At 35.7% G+C, this 23,545-nt stretch overlaps 1 protein-coding gene across 2 annotated transcripts in view; it reads left to right on the top strand.

The window, feature by feature from the left end:
- Positions 1 to 23,545, top strand: part of KLHL1 (kelch like family member 1) — a 500,583-nt gene that overhangs the window by 404,573 nt on the left and 72,465 nt on the right. The window lies entirely within an intron of this gene.

Genomic DNA, 23,545 nt, shown 5'->3' with positions numbered 1-23,545 from the left:
TTCAAAGATCTCCTTCATTATCAGGAAAGATAGAGGATAAACAGTTGTACTTTCACAGAGTTCTTGATCTCATGGGAGAAATATCTCATCAGATGGTCTCTTTGCCAAGAGCAAACACAGGGTTATTTCCCACCTGCAGACACTTCGTGAGTCCTAATATGACACTGGATTTTACTCCTATTTGTTGCTAAGAAGTACGGTTTCACTTCCGGCCTGTTATACTTGACTAAAGGAAAATTGCTAAAACCATCTGAGGATGCTTCATTTACAACTGAGGGTGAACTGTGGTGAAAGCACGGGGTATTTATGTATATGCATCCAGAAATGCTCACCTGCCAAAAGAATAAAGCAAATGAAGTTTCATAGACTAGCCAGGGGAAATGTAAAGTTAAAATTAAAATATCAAGAAACAATTTTCAAAACAATGTCATGAATATAACTTAATAAAATTCTTGAATATAAGTATGAAGAAAAAGAACCCAAAGTGACATATATTATCAGTGTTTACCCTGACTTTTAGAATCTATACTTATAACAACAAGTAATGAATGGACTGAAGAAAATAGCAGCCTAATAAAACCTTGCATTTGTTTGTGATATGACCCATTAGTCTACAAAATTTCATTTTAATCTGTCAGTTTTCATTGTCTTAGGAGGAACACTTGCTTCAGCTTAGCCTCTGCTACTTTAATTATATCAGTATGTATCTGTCATCTTCATGTCTCTTTTACTTAAAAAATAGCATTTGTCACAAAACTAAGGGGTCGACATTTCTTTAAAAGTTTGGCAATTTTCACAAGTAAATACAATTCAAAACTGCCAGCTCACTTTTATATATCAGATTTTTAAAAAGACATTGTGAAAAGAAAAAATACATACACATATAATGGAGTAAGTTGACAATGTAAAAAAAAATTCTCTTTTGATACTATATACCCAAATACATGTACACAAATATGTACACCAATCCACAATTTTTAAATACATATGCATGTCTGGTTGATAAAACAGGGAATGTTCTAATCATGACATGGTATATAACAATAAGTTTTTAGAGCAAATAGCTACCATTTTCATTTGAAACTATAATGTTTGAGCAAACAGAAGTTTATAACAACAGTTTTCTTATTATTTCAACAGAGGTAATATAGACACAGACATGTGTATACAGCTTTAAATAACATTTTAGAGCCTTTAAATTTTTTTTTTTTAACTTTTAGTTTAGCAGTTCCTCTTGGAAATATCATGCCTAGAACATTAGTAATGCCAGCAAAAAAAGAAGGAAAAGAAAGTAGGGAAGGATAAAGAAAAGATAAGAAATAACAACAAACACCTTTTCAACAGAATGTGCACTTATAGACTGTGATTTATAAACTCTAAATATTAGTGAAATCCTCATTATATATTCAGTCTTCTGCGGTCCTTTCAGCTGTTGAATTCTAAGCTTAGATATTCTCTGATCTCCTTCCACTGAATTATGGTTTTTTTTTCAAATAAACTTTTATTGAAGATGTTTTAGTGCTAAGAATTCAATTAGTGTTGAGGATAAAGAGATATATAAGAGAAAAAATGACCTTCAATATACACACTAGTTGTAAATACTAGTTGTGAATGCTCTCTTACAAATAAAAATCATTAATCCAGGCACAGAGATTCTGTGTTTGGTTTGTTATATAATATCTTATTCTATTACTTATTTCTGCAGTAAAATTTTATATCACAAATTGACTGGTCCTTAACATAATTCCCCTGCCATTTGTGGATACCCTATCTCTTAAATCTGCCTGCAATTCAGGAGACCCCAGTTCAATTCCTGGGTCAGGAAGAGCCACTGGAGAAGGGATAGGCTACCCATTCCAGTATTCTTGGGCTTCCCTGGTGGCTAGCTGGTAAAGAATCCTCCTGCAATGTGGGAGACCTGGGTTTGATCCCTGGTTAGAAAGATCCTCTTGAGAAGGGAAAGGCTACCCAATTCAATATTCTGGCCTGGAGAATTCCAAAGAGTTGGACACAACTGAGCAACTTTCAATAGTGTAAAAAATTTGTGAACTGAGTATGAAGAATTCTTTTTACTATACTGTACTCTGATAAAATGCTAAAGACTAATAGATTTTCTAGAACAGGTATCCCCAACCTCCAAATCTAACTCCTGATAATCTGAAGTAAGGTTTTTATGTAATAATACTAGAAATAAATTGCACAGTAAATGTAACCTTCTTGCATCATCCCAAAATGATCCCTCTCACCATTCCATAGAAAATCTATCTTTCATGACACTTGTCCCTGGTGCCATTAAGGTTGGTGACTGCTATGAGAACACTGACCCTTGAAATTAGGATCTAAATACCAAGTTTCTTCATTATGAGAAACTTTGATAAATGTACTTGTTTGATCTAAGAGTCACAGTTTTAAGTTTCTCTCTTTGAGCAATTGGTGAGTTTTCTGTTCCAAGCACATTGTGGATAATGTGGCTAATTATGTTTCCCTCTTTGAATTAAATGTTATAAAGTCTAGAATTAAATTTGCAGTCTAAATGTAACAAACATGCATGCATTTTTTTGTAGCAATCTCAACTTGGGCTCTATTTTACCTTTCTTTAATTGTTTTCCTATCATCTAACTTTACTAAAATATATACATCCTTATTTCACATGTTTTTGGAATCACCTTAATTTTTCAATAATAAGATGAAGTATTAAATTAAAGATAAGGCTAGAAAAACTGGTCTAGTTAAATCCAAGAAATTGTAAGAATGTTCATTTGTTAAGCTATTCCATCATTCAAGTAGCATTAAAATTATACTACTACATGCTTATGTTAGAATAAAAAGATCAATGAAATATTATACTTAAGGATCTTACATCTGAGTAAGGAGACCAAAAATGTTAAAAGACAATTTAAATGAACTGTTGTAAGTATTAATACAATAAGTAAGAGTATTATGATCATATTCTTTTAAGTCAAAATAGGTAGGTTAGAAAGGATTCTAAAGAAAAGTGATGATGAAACTAACTATAGAGTAGTAATAATCAGGCAAATTAAAGAAGAAAAATACAGTTCAGTCAACAAAACAAAATATGTAAAAATACCAATGTGAAAAAGAAGCATAGAATGTTCGAGTAGCAAACCACAAGGTTATTGAACACAAATTTTCTGGTGTTGGATTGTCTCATGGATATATTTTAAATATAGCAAATATAATTTTCTTCATGTTTAATCTGCAGTATAAGAGATGTAGGAGCATACATAATATGATCTCCATAATCTCACTTATAATAATATTTAATTGGAATTTAAAATTTAATAGCAAAACATTTATTTTGAGGTAATTTCTTGTGCATCATTGGCTTGGTACATTTGAATTTAGCTCAGATATCAAAAAATAAAAGGCATAAATTCACCTGATATCTTTTTCTCAGGTTGAATAGGAAATAAGTGAAATGGGATTTTTAGAACACATGAGTGCAGTTTGGTCACTCAGGTGAATCACAGAAAAATAGCTGTTAACAGAAAAGGAAAAGTATTAAATCAACTACAGGAACTATACCACTTCAGTTTTTGTTATTTTCATTATAATAGCTAATTTATTGCTTACTTTTGCTTTATCTGGGGAGATTATTTTATTTTATATTTTTCATATTTTATATTTTATCTTTTTTCATAGATACCTTCAACCTGAATGATCACATGAATTTGCCATGTTCCAATTTAAAATGCATGCTAAAATTACATTTAATAGAAAATGTCTTCATCTTTAATAATTTCCATCTCAATATGCTGGTGGTAATGGGACACTAGAGCAAGCAAAAACAAACAAACAAAAAAAAAGGTGTAGATTAATAGATATCTAAATCTAAAGAGTGGCTAAGAGACTTCAGAATGCTAATTTGACACTTGAGAAAACAAGTTCAGGAAGAATAAGTAGCTTGCTGAAGTTTATTCAGTTTATTAATAGTTTGGTTTGGAATTCTCCAGGAATTTGGGTTTTGTTTTGTTCTGCTTTGCTACTTGTATTGATTTTCTACTTCATTCTGATTATTTGCAGATTACTATTTCTAGAGTAAATCAAGTTTATTTTTAGCAGTATGATGAGTCCAGGGGTGAGCAAGGTCTTGTGAGTCTTAAAGATGAGGCATTTCTTAAGAAATAAAAATATAATAACCGTCTGAACACATTGCTAGAGCCATTTCGTGGACCTCAAAAGGAGCCTGGTGAGAGAGGACTGCTAAGCCTTAAGCTTCATCAGCCTCACAGGAATTCTTTTCTCAATGAGCAATATTACCAACATTTACTCGAAGATCATATTTTGCTTTAGTGAATACATAAGTTGATGTGTTTCTCTTTATGGAAATCACTAATGGCGTTATTTTACATATGAATTCATATTGTATTCAAGAGTATTGTTATTGTTGTTTAATTACTAAGTCTTTTGTGACTCTTGTGACTCCACGGACTGTAGCCCTCCAGGCTTCTTTGTCCATTAGTTTTCTCAGGCAAGAATACTGGAGTGGGTTGCCATTTCCCTCTCCAAGTGAACTTTCCAACCTAGCGATCAAACCTGTGTCTCCTACTTTGGGACACAGATTCTTTACTGCTGAGCCACAAGGGAAGCCCATTTAAGAATATGTTACTTAAGATGCTTGGAATGATTTCAATTTTTTTGAATTTACCAAGGCTAGATTATGGTCCAGGATGTGATCTATCCTGGAGAAAGTTCTGTGTGTGCTTGAGAAAAACGTGAAATTCATTGCTTTGGGGTAAAATGTCCTATAGATATCAATTAGCTCTAACTGGTCTATTGTATCATTTAAAGTTTGTGTTTCCTTGTTAATTTTCTGTTTAACATAGGTGTGAGTGGGGTATTAAATTCTCCCACTATTATTATGTCATTGTTAATTTCCCCTTTCATACTTGTTAACATTTGTCTTACATATTGCGGTGCTATGTTGGGTGCACATATATTTATAATTGTTGTATCTTCTTTTTGAATTGATCCTCTGATAATTATGTAGTGTCCTTCTTTGTCTCTTTTCACAGCCTTTGTTTAAAAGTCTATTTTATCTAATATGAGTATTGCTATTCCTGCTTTCTTTTAATCTCTATTTGCATGGAATATCTTTTTCCAGCCTTTCACTTTCAGTCTGTATGTGTACCCTGTTTTGAGGTGGGTTTCTGACCACAATGCAGTAAGATTAGATCTCAATTACAGAAGAAAAAACTATTAAAAATTCCAACATATGGAGGCTGAACAACATGCTGCTGAATAACCAACAAATCACAGAAGAAATCAAAAAAGAAATCAAAATATGCATAGAAACAAATGAAAATGAAAACACAACAACCCAAAACCTATGGGACACTTTAAAAGGAGTGCTAAGGGGAAAGCTCATAGCAATACAGGCATACCTCAAGAAACAAGAAAAAAGTCAAATAAATAACCTAACTCTACACCTAAAGCAACTAGAAAAGGAAGAAATGAAGAACCCCAGGGTTAGTAAAGGAAAGAAATCTTAAAAATTAAGGCAGAAATAAATGCAAAAGAAACAAAAGAGACCATAGCAAAAATCAACAAAGCCAAAAGCTGGCTGGTTCTTTGAAAGGATAAATAAAATTGACAAACCATTAGCCAGACTCATCCAGAAACAAAGGGAAAAAAATCAAATCAATAAAATTAGAAATGAAAATGGAGAAATCACAACAGACAACACAGAAATACAAAGGATCATAAGAGACTACTATCAGCAATTATATGCCAATAAAATGGACAACGTGGAAGAAATGGACAAATTCTTAGAAAAGTACAACTTTCCAAAAATGAACCAGGAAGAAATAGAAAATCTTAACGGATCCATCACAAGCACGGAAATTGAAACTGTAATCAGATATCTTCCAGCAAACAAAAGCCCAGGTCCAGATGGCTTCACAGCTGAATTCTACCAAAAATTTCGAGAAGAGCTAACACCTATCCTACTCAAACGCTTCCAGAAAATTGCAGAGAAAGGTAAACTTCCAAACTCATTCTATGAGGCCACCATCACCCTAATACCAAAAACTGACAAAGATGCCACAAAAAAAAAGAAAACTACAGGCCGATATCACTGATGAACATAGATGTAAAAATCCTTAATAAAATTCTAGCAATCAGAATCCAACAACACATGAAAAAGATCATACACCATGACCAAGTGGGCTTTATCCCAGGGATGCAAGGATTCTTCAATATCCGCAAATCAATCAATGTAATACACCACATTAACAAATTGAAAACTAAATGCCATATGATTATCTCAATAGATGCAGAGAAGGCCTTTGAAAAAATTCAACATCCATTTATGATAAAAACTCTCCAGAAAGCAGAAATAGAAGGAACATACCTCAACATAATAAAAGCTATATATGACAAACCCGCAGCAAACATTATCCTCAATGGTGAAAAACTGAAAGAATTTCCCCTAAAGTCAGGAACAAGACAAGGGTGCCCACTCTCATCGCTACTATTCAACATAGTTTTGGAAGTTTAGACCACAGCAATCAAAGCAGAAATAGAAATAAAAGGAATCCAAATTGGAAAAGAAGAAATAAAACTCTCACTGTTTGCAGATGACATGATCCTCTACATAGAAAACCCTAAAGACTCCACCAGAAAATTACTAGAGCTAATCAATGAATATAGTAAAACTGCAGGATACAAAATCAACACACGGAAATCCTTTGCATTCCTATACACTAATAATGAGAAAATAGAAAGAGAAATTAAGGAAACAATTCCATTCACCATTGCAACAAAAAGAATAAAATATTTAGGAATATACCTACCTAAAGAAACTAAAGACCTATATATAGAAAACTATAAAACACTGGTGATAGAAATCAAAGAGGACACTAATAGATGGAGAAATATACCATGTTCATGGATAAACTCCTGTACCTCAATTCCAGAAAAATAAACTACCCAATTAAAAAATGGGCCAAAGAACTAAATAGACATTTCTCCAAAGAAGACATACAGCTGACTAACAAACATATGAAAAGATGCTCAACATCACTCATTATCAGAGAAATGCAAATCAAAACCACAATGAGGTACCATTTCATGCCAGTCAGAATGGCTGTGATTCAAAAGTCTACAAGCAATAAATGCTGGAGAGGGTGTGGAGAAAAGGAACCCTCTTACACTGTTCATGAGAATACAAATTAGTACAGCCACTATGGAGAACAGTGTGGAGATTCCCTAAAAAACTGGAAATAGAACTGCCTTATGACCCAGCAATTCCACTGCTGGGCCAAGGAAACCAGAATTGAAAGAGACACATGTACCCCAATGTTCATCACAGCATTGTTTATAATAGCCAGGACATGGGATCAACCTAGATGTCCATCAGCAAATGAATGGATAAGGAACCTGTGGTACATATATACAATGGAGTATTACTCAGTCATTAAAAAGAATACATTTGTATCAGTTTTAATGAGGTGGATGAAACTGGAGCCTATTATACAGAGTGAAGTAAGACAGAAAAAAAAAAAAACCACCAATACAGTATACTAATGCATATATATGGATCTTAGAAAGATGGTAACGATAACCCTCTATGCGAGACAGCAAAAGAGACACAGATGTATGGAACAGGCTTTGGGACTCTGTGGGAGAGGGAAATGGTGTGATGATTTGGGAGAATGGCATTGAAACATGTATAATATCATATAAGAAACAAATCGCCAGTCCAGGTTCAATGCAGGATACAGGATGCTTGGGGCTGTTGCACTGGGATGACCCAGGGGGATGATATGGGGAGGGAAGAGGGAGGGGGGTTCAGGATGGGGAACATGTGTATACCCGTGGTGGATTCATGTTGATGTATAGCAAAACCAATACAATATTGTAATTAGCCAATTAAAATAAATAAATTTAAATTTAGAAAAATAAAATGGATAACCAAAAATAAAATAAAATAATGCTTTACTATAACTAAAAAAGACTATATTAGTTAATAATTTTATAAAAACTTTTCTTTTTTCATGTAATATACAAAAACTATAAGCATAGTAGCCTATACACTTCATTAATAAAATACTAAGACATATGCATATTTGCATATTTATGATGTTTGTTAAAGTGACTAAATTGCTAAACTTTTTAAATCAGTCAAACCATTGTTTAAACAAGTCTAGAGATTTGTGAAATACTAACAGCTAGCATGAGACCAAATATTTATTTTAAAAAACACTATCATAGCTAATGTTCTGACACTAAGAAAATTCCCCTATTTCCTATTTTATTAAGGGGATATTTTAAATTTTTCTACTGTAATCAATTAGGAATTCAGAAAATATATTTCATTTAAATTACTCCAAATAAATCTATAATGAAAGTGAAATGATATTTTTTAAATTTTTAGATGAGATCAAATCAGTCTTATTTGTCTCTTTATTCTAATTACCATTGCTAGAATGTAAACCCCTAGAGGACATAATTCTTGTTTCTGTTGTTAGATGTCTTAAGCACTCAACACATATAGAAAACCATATATATTTGAATAAATTATTATTTTTAATTCAAAGTGTATACCATATAAAATTGAAGGTATTGGCATTGAAACGAATTATTTATGTGACTAATATTATCATAATAGATGTTTATTTACTAGTATCTTTTGTTATGGCAATTGACCAGCACTGTGGATTAACTCTGCCTCTTTCAGTGGTGTTTCTGTAACACCTCAAACATTTTAAGACACCAAATACTGAGGCTTGAGTGCATTAGCAATGCTAAGTTCAAGGAGCTAGTTGTGCTGTTAATAGTGACTTATTAGCTCCATAAGATGAATTCATCATTCAGCACTACCAGGAAAATATTAAACAAAAATGCATTGTATTCTTTTTCCTTTAGAGATTAGATTGTCAGGTTAAATACAGACAAAAGTTAATTTCAAAGGCATTTTACCTTTTCACAAGACATGAACCTCTGTTCAAGAAACAATAAAGATGAAAAATGACATCCTAGCAAGTTTCCTTCTCTGGCTGTTTCATTTAAAAAGTAGTTTTAAATGTGGAAATTCAAATAGAATTTGGAAGTGGCTTTAATGGTGACTTTTAAAATGAAACATAAGTCATCAGTACTCATGTGATTCTTCAAAGCTAGCAGTTTCTGAAAAGTTAATATGTGAGAAAATATTATAGCATTAATGTTCAAATTGAATGGAATGAGATAGGCTATGTATATATATTTTTAATCAGTTAGAGTTACATTGTACTTTAAACTTTAGGATTAAAGAAAGTAATGCAAAAATTAACTCATACAACATTTTATCCTTGGATGAAGGGCTAAAATAAGAAAAAAATATTTTCATTATTTTGCCAGACTGAACTGTTTAACATTCTTAAATAATGACAAAAATGTAGACTAATTAGCAGTTTAAGGTACTACATAAAAAAGCACAATATATTACATTTTAATAAAATGAATCACTATATATATGCACAACTCTATACTTGTACTCTCAGGTTAAACTTGGATAAAGTTTTCTTAATTAGACATTTTGATGCATCTTGCAACATTATATATATATCTATAAATCTGTATATTTTTACAAAGAACAGTACATTAGGATTACTTTTATCTTTAATATGAATTATCTAATCATTAGGACTCCATGTATGTTAAAAGGAATAATGCTGAATTATTGCTATTCTTTTCAGTGCTTAATTGGTATTTTCTTTATTATACAGGGAAATAAAATAAAAAGATTTAGGAAAAAGTTATCTTTGATAGTTAATATTTTTGTTATTCTTATAATAAACTATCACATCACTTTGGGATTGGAATGAAAACTGACCTTTTCCAGTCCTGTGGCCACTGCAGAGATTTCCAAATTTGCTGGCATATTGAGTGCAGCACTTTCACAGCATCATCTTTCAGGATTTGAAATAGCTCAATTGGAATTCCATCAACTCCACTAGATTTGTTCATAGTGATGCTTTCTAAGGCCCACTTGACTTCACTTTCAGGATGTCTGGCTATAGGTGAGTGATCGTACCATCATGATTATCTGGGTAGTTAAACTCTTTTTTTGTATAGTTCTTCTGTGTATTCTTGCCACCTCTTCTTAATATCTTCTGCTTCTGTTAGGTCCATACCATTTCTGTCCTTTATTGTGCCCATCTTTGTATGACATGTTCCCTTGGTATCTCTAATTTTCTGGATAAGATCTCTAGTCCTTCCCATTCTGTTATTTTCCTCTAATTCTTTGCATTAATCACTGAGAAAGGCTTTCTTATCTCTCCTTGCTCTTCTTTGGAACTCTGCATTCAGATGCTTATATCTTTCCTTTTCCCTTGTGCTTTTCATTTCTCTTCTTTTCACAGCTATATGTAAGGCCTCCTCAGACAGTCATTTTGTCTTCCACACAATTGCACTCATGTCACACGCTAGTAAACTAATGCTCAAAATTCTCCAAGCCAGGCTTCGGCAATACGTGAACCGTGAACTCCCTAATGTTAAAGCTGGTTTTAGAAAAGCCAGAGGAACCAGAGATCAAATTGCCAGCATCTCTGGATCATGGAAAAAGCAACAGAGTTCCAGAAAAACATCTATTTCTGCTTTATTGACTATGCCAAAGCCTATGACTGTGTGGATCACAATAAACTGTGAAAAATTCTGAAAGAGATGGGAATATCAGACCACCTGATGTGCCTCTTGAGAAACCTATATGCAGGTCAGGAAGCAACAATTATAACTGGACATGGAACAACAGACTGGCTCCAAATAGGAAAAGGACTACCTCAAGTCTGTATATTGTCACCCTGCTTATTTAACTTATATGCAGAGTACATCATGAGAAATGCTGGGCTGGAAGAAACACAAGCTGGAATCAAGATTGCCGGGAGAAATATCAATAATCTCAGATATGCAGATGACACCACCCTTCTGACAGAATGTGAAGAGGAACTAAAAAGCCTCTTGATGAAAGTGAAAATGGAGAGTGAAAAAGTTGGCTTAAAGCTCAACATTCAGAAAACGAAGATCATGGCATCTGGTCCCATCACTTCATGGCAAATAGATGGGGAAACAGTGGAAACAGTGTCAGACTTTATTTTTGGGGGCTCCAAAATCACTGCAGATGGTGATTGCAGCCATGAAATTAAAAGACACTCACTCCTTGGAAGGAAAGTTATGACCAACCTAGAGAGCATATTCAAAAGCAGAGACATTACTTTGCCAACAAAGGTCTATCTAGTCAAGGCTATGGTTTTTCCTGTGATCATGTATGGATGTGAGAGTTGGACTGTGAAGAAAGCTGAGCACCGAAGAATGGATGCTTTTGAACTGTGGTGTTGGAGAAGACTCTTGAGAGTCCCTTGGACTGCAAGGAGATCCAACCATTTCATCCTAAAGCAGATCAGTCCTGGGTGTTCATTGAAAGGACTGATGCTGAAGCTGAAACTCCAATATTTTGGCCACCTCATGCGAAGAGTTGACTCATTGGAAAAGACCCTGATGCTGGGAGAGATTGGGGGCAGAAGGAGAAGGGGACAACAGAGGATGAGATGGCTGGATGGCATCACCAACTCGATGCGTATGAATTTGTGTGAACTCCAGGAGTTGGTGATGGACAGGGAGGCCTGGCGTGCTGCAAATTCATGGGGTCACAAAGAGTCAGACACGACTGAGTGACTGAACTGAACTGAACTGAAGTTCAACTTGGTGCTTTAGTATATAAGATTGAAATTTTAAGACAAGACTTTATTCATTCAATAAATGTATTGCCAAGGACGTTCCTGGGTGCCAGAGAGAGAACTGTGAACAAATATAATCCTGTTCCTATATTGCTTTGGGTTTAGCAAGGTAACAGAAAACTATTGAGTAGCTGTTGACCTTTGATTTTAGGAAAACTTTTCTTTGGCTTTAGTAAATAAAGAAATACTATACTTAAAAATAAAATGTGTACATTACTATATTAAATACACTACTGTGTTGAGGTTTTTATGCTGTCAAATTTAAAAAGAAGTAACAAATTTACTATGAAAACTGTGTTACATAATATATGTGTTTGCCAATAATGCAAAATAATGAATGTCCCTGGGAGAATACAAATTTATATATATATAGTTTATAGTTATATATATATATTTATAGTTATATATATATATATATAGTTTCTGTAAGTATTTTAACTTTAGAATATAAATATTAGAGTTTCTTTAGTATCTATCTGTAGGCTATAGTAGCTGTGGAATATAATTTTTGCCAACACAGCCTTATTGTCTATGTGATTAGGGTAAATGTTAATGGATCAAATTCTGATGCACACATAAGGTTTTTTCTGCAAATCAGGCAGAAACAAAACTAGTCGTATCAGTTGATATATAAGCTAAACCAAGCACAGCTCCTTGTTATACAATACAACTAAAAGTATGGTTTAAACTAGGCTATTGAATTCTCATATTTGGGCACACCTGAAAACCCATATTCTTGAAAGAAAAAGCCTTTGATTTTGAACAGGTTACTGAACAATGTTTTATGACTATAATTTATGACCTTCTTCTTTAATCAGATAATATTGACATAAGGACAGAGGTGTTTGCAAAAATAATATTTCTTCTTAGGCATATATATTAAAGACCACCCATTTTACTAAGTGACATAAAATTTCTATGATCGATTATATGAAAGAATAGTGAAGGATTAAAATAGATAATATGCTTGTAATAGTCTACACCTGAAACTGAACTTATGATTTAGAGTTGTTTAAATAAAGTAATCACTCTTCTTTGATGCTTACTCGCCAATATTTATTTTAGACAAAAATAATTCTGCTATTAATTAATGAGTCTCTCCATAAAGATTGAAGAATTAAAAATATATTGTATTCAGTCTGTCACCATCTTCTACAATAGGGACAGTATAATTAGAACTTTTAGACTTTCATGAATAAAATAACTTCTTTGCTAACATATTATCTATGTTAAATATATAGATTCTCATACTTTTAGCAAAAAAAAAAAATGCTTTGGCATATAATTTTTTTTCCTTTGTGCTTTTATCATCATTTAAACAATAATGGCCATTAATTTTATCCTAAAATACAGCCTATCATTTTTATCCATATCATAAAATACTTAGATTTCATTAAGATTATGTTAATTATAATAAACGCAATCAAAATAAATATTGAGACTGATTTTTCCTACTTTGATGATGACAAAACAGTTGCCTATTCCATAAGTCAGTAAGAATAAAAATATATGACGACTCAACATATTTAAGCACTAACTTTATGCTGAATCTCAATAACCGCTAAACATTAGAAATGTGTAAAATATCAATACTATCAGTTCAGTTCAGTTCAGTTCATTTGAGTCGCTCAGTCGTGTCCGACTCTTTGCGACCCCATGAATCGCAGCACGCCAAGCCTCCCTGTCCATCACCAACTCCCGGAGTTCACTCAGACTCACGTCCATAGAGTCAGTGATGCCATCCAACCATCTCATCCTCTGTCGTCCCCTTTTCCTCCTGCTCCCAATACCTCCCAGCATCAGAGTCTTTTCCAGTGAATCAACACTTCGCATGAGGTGGCCAGAGTACTGGAGTTTCAGCTTCAGCATCATTCCTTCCAAAGAAATCCCAGGGCTGATCTCCTTTAGAATGGACTGGTTGGATCTCCTTGCAGTCCAAGGAACTCTCAAGAGTCTTCTCCAACACCACAGTTCAAAAGCATCAATTCTTCGGCGCTCAGCCTTCTTCACAGTCCAACTCTCACATCCATACATGACCACTGGAAAAACCATAGCCTTGACTGCTGCTGCTAAGTCACTTTAGTCGTGTCCGACTCTGTGCGACCCCGTAGACAGCAGCCCACCAGGCTCCCCTGTCCCTGGGATTCTTCAGGCAAGAACACTGGAGTGGGTTGCTATTTTCTTCTCTAATGCATGAAGGTGAAAAGTGAAAGTGAAGTCGCTCAGTCAGTCGTGTCATAGCCTTGACTAGACGGACCTTAGTCGGCAAAGTAATGTCTCTGCTTTTGAATATGCTATCTAGGTTGGTCATAACTTTTCTTCCAAGGAGTAAGCATCTTTTAATTTCATGGCTGCAGTCACCATCTGCAGTGATTTGGGAGCCCCAAAAAATAAAGTCTGACACTGTTTCCACTGTTTCCCCATGTATTTCCCATGAAGTAATGGGATCGGATGCCATGATCTTCGTTTTCTGAATGTTGAATTTATAACTAAGATAAAGAGAGAAACAAAAGAAAAATGGTGAAAAGGTAATTGAATTTTGAATTTTGAAATGTGAATCCAGATCATTTCTTTTTTTTTTTTCTGAGACAAAGTTTTAACCTTGACCCTGTTTTTTGACCCTCAGTATAGGAAATCACATTAAACTAGAAGTTACATTTATTTTTGAAGTGAAGTGAAGTCTCTGTCATGTCCGACTCTTTGCGACCCCATGGACTGTAGCCTACCAGGCTCCTCTGTCCATGGGATTTCCCAGGCAATAGTACTGGAGTGGATTGTCATTTCCTTCTCCAGGGGATCTTCCCAACCAAGGGATAGACGCTTTACCGTGTGAGCCACCAGGGAAAGACTTGTTTTTGTTTTTGTTTTGTTTTGTTTTTAAGTGCTAAAATGGAGGCCAAAGAAGTTTAAGTTAATTCTTATTTAACTTTCACAATAACTGCTTGAGGTAAGTAGCTTTATTAACATTATCTTTGCAGATTAGAAAACTGACACAAATAAAATAACTGAGTTACTGTTGTAAAGATACTCAACACTTTTTGCATCCAATTCCATGCTTTAATAGTGATCTTTTTATTAACTGTCTGCTCTGGTTATAGGTTGAAAACACCTTCATGTCAATCACCTAGAGTGCACTTTCCATAAATACAGGATCTGTATCAGCAGATTCAGGCAACCATGGACTGAAAATGCTTGACAAAAACTTCCAGAAAGTTCCCAAAACCAAACCTTGAACTTGCATGAGCAGTCAACCATATACATAGCATTTACATTGTATTTACAATGATTTACATATCATTTACATTGTATTAAGTATTCAGATCAATTCAGTCACTCATTCCTGTCCAACTCTTTTCAACCCCATGGACTACAATGTGTCAGGCCTCCCTGTCCATCACCAACTCCCCGAGCTTACTCAGATTCATGTCCACTGAGTCAGTGATCCCATGCAACTATCTCATCCTTTGTTGTCCCCTTCTCTTCCCACCTTCAATCATTCCCAACATCAGGGTCTTTTTAAACGAGTCAATTCTTCGCATCAGGTGGCCAAAACATTGGAGGTTCAGCTTCAGCATCAGTCTTTCCAATGAATATTCAGGAATGAGTTATTTTAGGATGGACTGGTTGGATATCCTTTCTGTCCAAGGGATTCTCAAGAGTCTTCTCCAACACCACAGTTCAAAGCCATCAATTTTTTGGCACTCAGATTTCTTTATAGTCCAACTCTTATATCCATACATGACTACTGGAAAAAAAAAGCTTTGATTAGATGGACCTTTGTTGACAAAGTAATGTCTGCTTTTGAATATGCTGTCTAGGTTGGTCATAACTTTTCTCCCAAAGAGTATGCATCTTTTAATGTCATGGCTGCAATCTCCATTTGCAGTGACTTTGGAGCCAAAAAAATAAAATCTATCACTGTTTCCATTGTTTCTCCATCTATTTGCCATGAAGCGATGGTATCAGATGCCATGATCTTAGCTTTCTGAATGTTGAGTTTTAACCCAACTTTTTCACTCTCCTCCTTCACTTTCATTAAGAAGCTCTTTAATTCTTCTTCACTTTCAGCCATAAGGGTGGTGTCATCTGCATATCTGAGGTTATTGATATTTTTCCCAGCTATCTTGATTCCAGCTTGTGCTTCTTCCAGCCCAGCATTTCTCATGATGTACTCTGCATTTAAGTTAAATAAGCAGGATGACGATATAAAACCGTGATGCTCTCTTTTCCAAATTCAGAATCAGTCTGTTGTTCCATGTCCAGTTCTAACTGTTGCTTCCTGATCTGCATACAGATTTCTCAAGAGACAGGTCAGGTGGTCTGGTATTCCCATCTCTTGAAGAATATTCCAGTTTGTTGTGACCCACACTGTCAAAGCTTTGGCATAGTCAATAAAACAGTAGCAGATGTTTTTCTGAAGCTCTTACTTTTTTGATGATCCAACAGATGTTGGAAATTTGATCTCTGGTTCCTCTGCTTTTTCTAAATCCAGCTTGAACATCCAGAAGCTCACCATTCTCACATACTGTTGAAGAATTTTGAACATTACTTTGCTAGTGTGTGAGATGAGTGCAATTGTGTGGTAGTTTGAACATTCTTTTGCATTGTCTTTCTTAGGGATTGGAATGAAAACTGACCTTTTCCAGGTATTAGAAGCAATCTAAAAATGATTTAAAGTATATGGAATGATGTGCCTAGGGTGTATGCAAATATTATGCCATTTTGTATAAGGAACATGATCATTCTCAGATTTTGATCTGAGAGGAGGTAGGCCTGGAACTGCCGCCTTGCAAATATCAAGGAGAACTATATTCCTATGCAATGAGTCAATTCCTAAGAAATTTTAATGGAATGATATGTGCCCTAACAGATTGAATAAAACAGGGATCAAGAAGATAAGACATTTTAGGAATTTGTGAGCAGTAATTTTCAACTTCTACAGGTGCTTATTTTCTTTACATTTATATACATTTGTTTCCATTTAATTAAATATAGCTGTATAAGACTAGCAGAACTGAGAGTAGCAAATCAATATGCTTTTCTCTTCTCTTCTCTTCTCTTCAAATAGCATTTCTAGTATTAAAAACGCTAAAAAACTCTAAAGATCCATCACAATAAAGTGATGGATTCCTAGGACTCTTGTCTTAATGCAATTATTTTATATACTTTACACATTCATTCATAAGTTTACAATGTTGAAAAGCATACAAATAGGCTTAGTGCAATTGGTTGTTTTGAAGTTTTATCTCCACGTTTGGCTCAGCAGTAAAGAATCTGCCTGCATACAGAGCTGCAGGAGACATAGATTTGATCCTTGGGTATGGAAGATCCCCTAGAGCAGGAAATGGCATTCCCCTCCAGTATTCATGCTTTGGAAATCCCATGAACAGAGGATCCTGGCAGGCTACAGAACATGTGGTCACAAAGAGTAGAGCATGACTGAAGTGACTTAGCAGGCAAGCAAGCTCCACAATTAGATTCACATGTTTTGCAATTGTGACCATTTCATCAAAGAGTAAAAGAAATATGTTACAGCATTATTGTGGTCAAATAGAATTCATGAAAAATTATTTTATAATATATAATCCCTCTATCTCAGCATTCAGGAAGCCCTAAGATCTAAAGCTATGAACCTAAATCCTTTTACAGGTAGTCTTTGGCAAAGAAGTGTATCTAGTTTTCATTTTTAGACTTTTATACCTGTTTTTGACTACAAGCAGCTAGTATGAATTTGAACTAACAAAGGTCAATTGCTGCCAGTATATAAAAGTCAAATGAAAGTGTTACTTGCTTAGTCATGCCTGACTCTAGTATATGTTAGCATGAAATGTCAGAAAAGGGTTTTTAGAGGAAATGTCTATAGTGGATCTCTAACCTTGGCTGTTACATGTAGAAATTTATGGAGGTATATTAACCATCTGCATGCGTGCTAAGTCACTTCAGTCATGTCCAACTCTTTGTGACCCCATAGATTGTATCCCACCAGACTTCTCTCTGTAGGATTCTCCAGGCAATAATCCTAGTGTCAGTTGTCATGCTCTCCTCCATGGGAATCTTCCCAATTCTCTTGGGAAGACCCAGGGATCAAACCCACACCTCTTATGTTTGCTGCATTGGCAGACATATTCCTTTCTACTGAGCCACCTGGGAAGCCCATTAACCTGTGTGCATCCTCTTAAAAGATTTAAGATGGAAAGGTAAAGACAAGTGGTTCATTAAAGGTAAATTGAGGCAGCTGATTTCCATTGCTTAACAACAATTTTGAAGACAATGGATTAAAAATAAAATGTTACCAGTGTTATAAGATTCTAAAAGGTAAAGACCCTGACTGTTTTTGTTTTGATTTTTTCTTATCTTTGAAAGTTGCTAACAGCACACAAAATTAGATGATAGCTTAGAGAGAACAGGCTGGAATGACAAAACATGCAACACAGAACAAGAGTCTGCAAAACACAGAAGAGGACACAGAGGAGATGAATGTGCAGCCAGTGTGGATTAGGGGAAGAATCTTGATGTGGAGACCTATGGGGTGAGGAACAGATTGGTAAAGCCAGAAGGCATGTGTGGCAGCTGATCAACATTGTTTTGAGGGCCAAATCTTAACAGCAGTGAGATAAGCCAATCACAGCTTCCCCAAAACTATTCTGAAGATTATACGTTTTCTATGTGTTTATGTCCTACATGCTTGTAAAACATAAACAACAAACTTATGCTAGGATCCACTAGAAAGAAATAAAATAATTAGGTCTCATGTGTTTTTCTCTTGTACTGTTGTTGCTGCTACTGCTAAGTCGCTTTAGTCGTGTCTGACTCTGTATGACCCCATAAACGGCAGCCCACCAGGCTTCCTCGTCCCTGGGATTCTCCAGGCAAGAACACTGGAGTGGGTTGCCATTTCCTTCTCCAATGCATGAAAGTGAAAAGTGAAAGTGAAATCGCTCAGTTGTGTCTGACTCATAGCAACCGCATGGACTGCAGCCTACCAGGCTCCTCCATTCACAGGATTTTCCAGGCAAAAGTACTGGAGTGGGGTGCCATTGCCTTCTCCATTTCTCTTGTACAGGAGATGATAATTACCTTAGTCTCTACCCTTCAATTAATTTCCCTTATTACCAAAGTTAACCCTATAAAACACAAATCTGATCATCTATTTATCTAATTAGAAAGAACAAACTCTTTAACATAACATTCATAGCTCATCAATAGTTACCTAATGTTATCATAAACTCTGCTACTTCCCTCTACTATTAGACTCTGAGATGTATAACACTAAATATTTTAACAAGCTGGAAACACACAGCTCTTTTAGAGCTTACAGTGAACAAGGTGTTGCCTCCACCCAGACTGAAAGGGTGAAAGTATTAGTTGCTCAGTCATGTCCAACTCTTTGTGACCCCATGGATTTTAGCTCACCAGGTTTCTCTGGTCATGAAATTCTCCAGGCAAGAATACTGGAGTGGTCTGCCATTTCCTTCTCCAGGGAATCTTCCCGACCCAGGTACTGAAGCCATGTCTCCTACATCTCAGGCAGATTCTTTACCATCTGAGTCTCCTCCTCTATTTCCTGACTAGCGAATTCTTATTCATCTCATAATATTTGAATCTAATGTCATTTTCTACATAAAATCCTCCTTTACCATCCTTCACAATGCTTGTTGTTCTCTTTTCTGCGTTCCTGGTACATAGTGGTTTTATTATGTCACCAACAACTATGGATCACACTTATTTAATTATCATACATAGCTAATCAGCTTCAAGAATGAAACAATGTCATGTTCATTTTTATTTAACTGCCTATAAGTTCCTAAAATATTGCCAGATCATACTAGAACTTGGTTAAGTGTGTAGAAGATATTATCATTGATTGAACACAGTTTATGATTGAACACAGAAAATTGATTGATTGAACAGATTATTGATTGAACGCAGAAAATCATTAAAGACCCATTTAAAAAAATAGTTTCCTTTTAAGATAAAACTCACACTGGCTTAACTTCCATATATCAATATACCTGAAGCTCAAGCGAACATATATATACTATATATATATATATATATATATATATATATATAGTCAATAGAACCTAGAAAAAATTCAGTAATTGCAGCTCAAGCAAAAAATAATTAAAAATTAACAAACATAAAAGTATAGACAGGGTCTTAATTGATGAAGCTATTAAAATTATTAGGTGGGTTGTTAATCATGTCACTTCAAGTTCAATGTGTAACAAAAACATAAACTGTGTTCAAATGTGTTGAAAATTAACCTTTAGTTCAGTTCAGTTCAGTTCAGTCACTCAGTCATGTCCGACTCTTTGCAACCCCATGAATGCATGCCAGGCCTCCCGGTCCATCAGCAACTCCTGGAGTTCACTCAAACTCATGTCCATCGAGTCAGTGATGCCATCCAGCCATCTCATCCTTTGTCGTCCCTTCTCCTCCTGCCCCCAATCTCTCCCAGCATAAAATTCTTTTCCAATGAGTCAACTCTTTGCATGAGGTGGCCAAAGTATTGGAGTTTCAGCTTTACCATCAGTCCTTCCAAAGAACACCCAGGACTGACCTCCTTCAGAATGGACTGGTTGAATCTCCTTGCAGTCCAAGGGACTCTCAAGAGTCTTCTCCAACACCACAGTTTAAAAGCATTAATTCTTCAGTGCTCAGCTTCTTCACAGTCCAACTCTCACATCCATACATGACCACTGGAAAAACCGTAGCCTTCACTAGATGGACCTTTGTGGATAAAGTAATGTCTCTGCTTTTCAATATGATATCTAGGTTGGTCATATGGAGAATCCCAGGGACGGGGGAGCCTGGTAGGCTGCTGTCTCTGGGGTCGCACAGAGTCGGACACGACTGAAGTGACTTAGCAGCAGCAGCAGAAGGTTGGTCATAACTTTTCTTTCAAGGAACAAGCATCTTTTAATTTCATGGCTGCAGTTACCATCTACAGTGATTTTGTAGCCCCCCCAAAATAAAGTCTGTCACTGTTTTCACTGTTTCTACATCTTTTTGCCATGAAGTTTATGGGACCAGATGCCATGATCTTAGTTTTCTGAATGTTAACTTTTAACTCTCTCCAATATTTACACTCTCCTTTTTCACTTTCAACAAGAGGCTCTTTAGTTCTTCTTAGCTTTCTGCCATAAGGATGGGATCATCTGCATATCTGAGGTTATTGATATTTCTCCCAGCAATCTTGATTTCAGCTTGTGCTTCATCCAGCCCAGCGTTTCTCATGATGTACTCTGCATATAAGTTAAATAAGTAGGGTGACAAATATATAGCCTTGATGTACTCCTTTCCTAATATGGAACCAGTCTGTTGTTCCATGTCCAGTTCTAACTGTTGCTTCCTGATCTGCATACAGATATCTCAAGAGGCAGGTCAGGTGGTCTGTTATACCCATCTCTTTCAGAATTTTCCACATTTTGTTGTGATCCACACAGTCAGAGGCTTTGGCATAGTGTATAAAGCAAAAGTAGATGTTTTCTAGAACTCTCTTGCTTTTTCAATGATCCAACAGATGTTGGCAATTTGATCTCTGGTTCCTCTGCCTTTTCTAAATCCAGGTTGAACATCTGGAAGATCACAGTTCACATACTGTTGAAGCCTGGCTTGGAGAATTTTGAGCATTACTTTACTAGCATGTGAGATGAGTGCAATTATGTGATAGTTTGAGCATTCTTTGTAATTGCCTAAAATGATCGGTGAAAAATTCTGATTCACATGTAATTCAAAGTATATTGACTTGAAATATTTATTTTCCAACTACTTTTCTTTTTAATATGGAAATTACTCTTCTTTTTTCCCTTTTCTTTGATAATAAGTCAGATTGCTGTATCTGGGATATGGGAAAAATAAGCATTTCTCAGTTTTAAAAATATAAAAATTTTATTGCCTGGCGTGCTGCAATTCATGGGGTCACAAAGAATTGGACATGACTGAGCGACTGAACTCAACTGAACAGATCCATAATCAAAATAATGTCAAGTTACATATTTAGTTCTAATTTTTAGTGATTTTACTCAATATTTTGGAAGTTTATTCTGTAAGCATTTATTAAATAATTAACAAGGTGTGGTCCGTGTGATCAGACTGGTTAGTTGACTGTGCTTGTGGTTTCACTCTGTCTGCCCTCTGATGCCCTACCTCAGTGCCTACCATCTTACTTGGGTTTCTCTTACCTTGAACATGGGGTATCTCTTCACAGCTGCTCCAGCAAAGCGCAGCCACTGCTCCTTACCTTGGAAGCAGGGGAACTCCTCTTGACCACTGTCCCTGACCTTGTCTAACTCAATGACCATAGCTTGTCTAACTCAATGAAACTAAGCCATGCCGTGTGGGGCCACCCAAGACGGATGGGTCATCCGTCTGACAGAATGTGGTCCATTGGAGATGGGAATGGCAAGTCACTTCAGTACTCTTGTGTTGGGAACCCCATGAACAGTATGAAAAGGCAAAAAGATAGGACAGTGAAAGATGAATTCCCCAGGTCGGTAGGTGCCCAACATGCTACTGGAGATCAGTGGAGAAATAACTCCAGAAAGAATGAAGGGATGCAGCCAAAGCAAAAACAACACCCAGTTGTGGATGTGAATGGTGATAGAAACAAGGTCCAATGCTGTAAAGAGCAATATGGCATAGAAACCCTGAATGTTAGGTCCATGAATCAAGGCAAATTGGAATTGGTCAAATAGGAGATGGAAAGAGTGAACATCGACATTTTAGGAATCAGCAAGCTAAGATGGACTAGAATGAGTGAATTTAACTTAAATGACCATTATATCTAGTACTGTGGGCAGGAATCCCTTAGAAGAAATGGACTAGCCATCATAGTCAACAAAAGAGTCCAAAATGCAGTACTTGGATCCAATTTCAAAAATGACAGAATGATCTCTGTTCATTTCCAAGGCAAACCATTCAACATCATGGTAATCCAAGACTATGCCCTGACCAGTAATGCTGAAGAAGATGAAGTTGAACAGTTCTATGAAGACCTACAAGACCTTTTAGAACTAACACAAAAGAAGATGTCCTTTTCATTATAGGGGACTGGAACACAAATGAAGGCAGTCAAGAAACACCTGGAGTAACAGGCAAATTTGGCCTTGGAATACAGAATGAAGCAGGGCAAAGGCTAATAATATTATGCCAAGAGAACACGCTGGTCATAGCAAAGACTCTCTTCTGCAACACAAGAGTAGACTCTACACATGGACATCACCAGATGGTCAACATCAAAATCAGATTGATTATACTCTTTGCAGCCAAAGATGGAGAAGCTCTATACAGTCAGCAAAAAAGGACCAGAAGCTGACTGTGGATCAGACCATGAACTCCTTATTGCCAAATTCAAACTTAAGTTGAAGAAAGTGGGGAAAACCACTAGACCATTCAGTTATGACCTAAACCAAATCCCTTACAATTATACAGTGGAAGTGAGAAATAGATTCAAGGGACTAGATCTGATAGACAGAGTGCCTGATGAACTATGGACGGAGGTTTGTGACATTGTACAGGAGACAGGGATCAAGACCATCCCTAAGAAAAAGAAATGCAAAAAGTCAAAATGGCTGTCTGAGGAGGCCTTACAAATAGCTGTGAAAAGAAGAGAAGTGAAAAGCAAAGAGAAAAGGAAAGATATACCCATTTGAATGTAGAGTTCCAAAGAATAGCAAGGAGAGATAAGAAAGCCTTCCTCAGCAACCAATGCAAAGATAGAGGAAAACAAAAAAATAGGAAAGACTAGAGATCTCTTCAAGAAAATTAGAGATACCAGGGGAATATTTCATGCAAAGATGGGCTCA

This window comes from Oryx dammah, unplaced genomic scaffold, assembly GCF_014754425.2.
Source record: "Oryx dammah isolate SB20612 unplaced genomic scaffold, SCBI_Odam_1.1 HiC_scaffold_24, whole genome shotgun sequence".
In the NCBI taxonomy this organism is placed as follows: domain Eukaryota; kingdom Metazoa; phylum Chordata; class Mammalia; order Artiodactyla; family Bovidae; genus Oryx; species Oryx dammah.
This window is presented reverse-complemented; position numbering and strand designations above follow the sequence as displayed.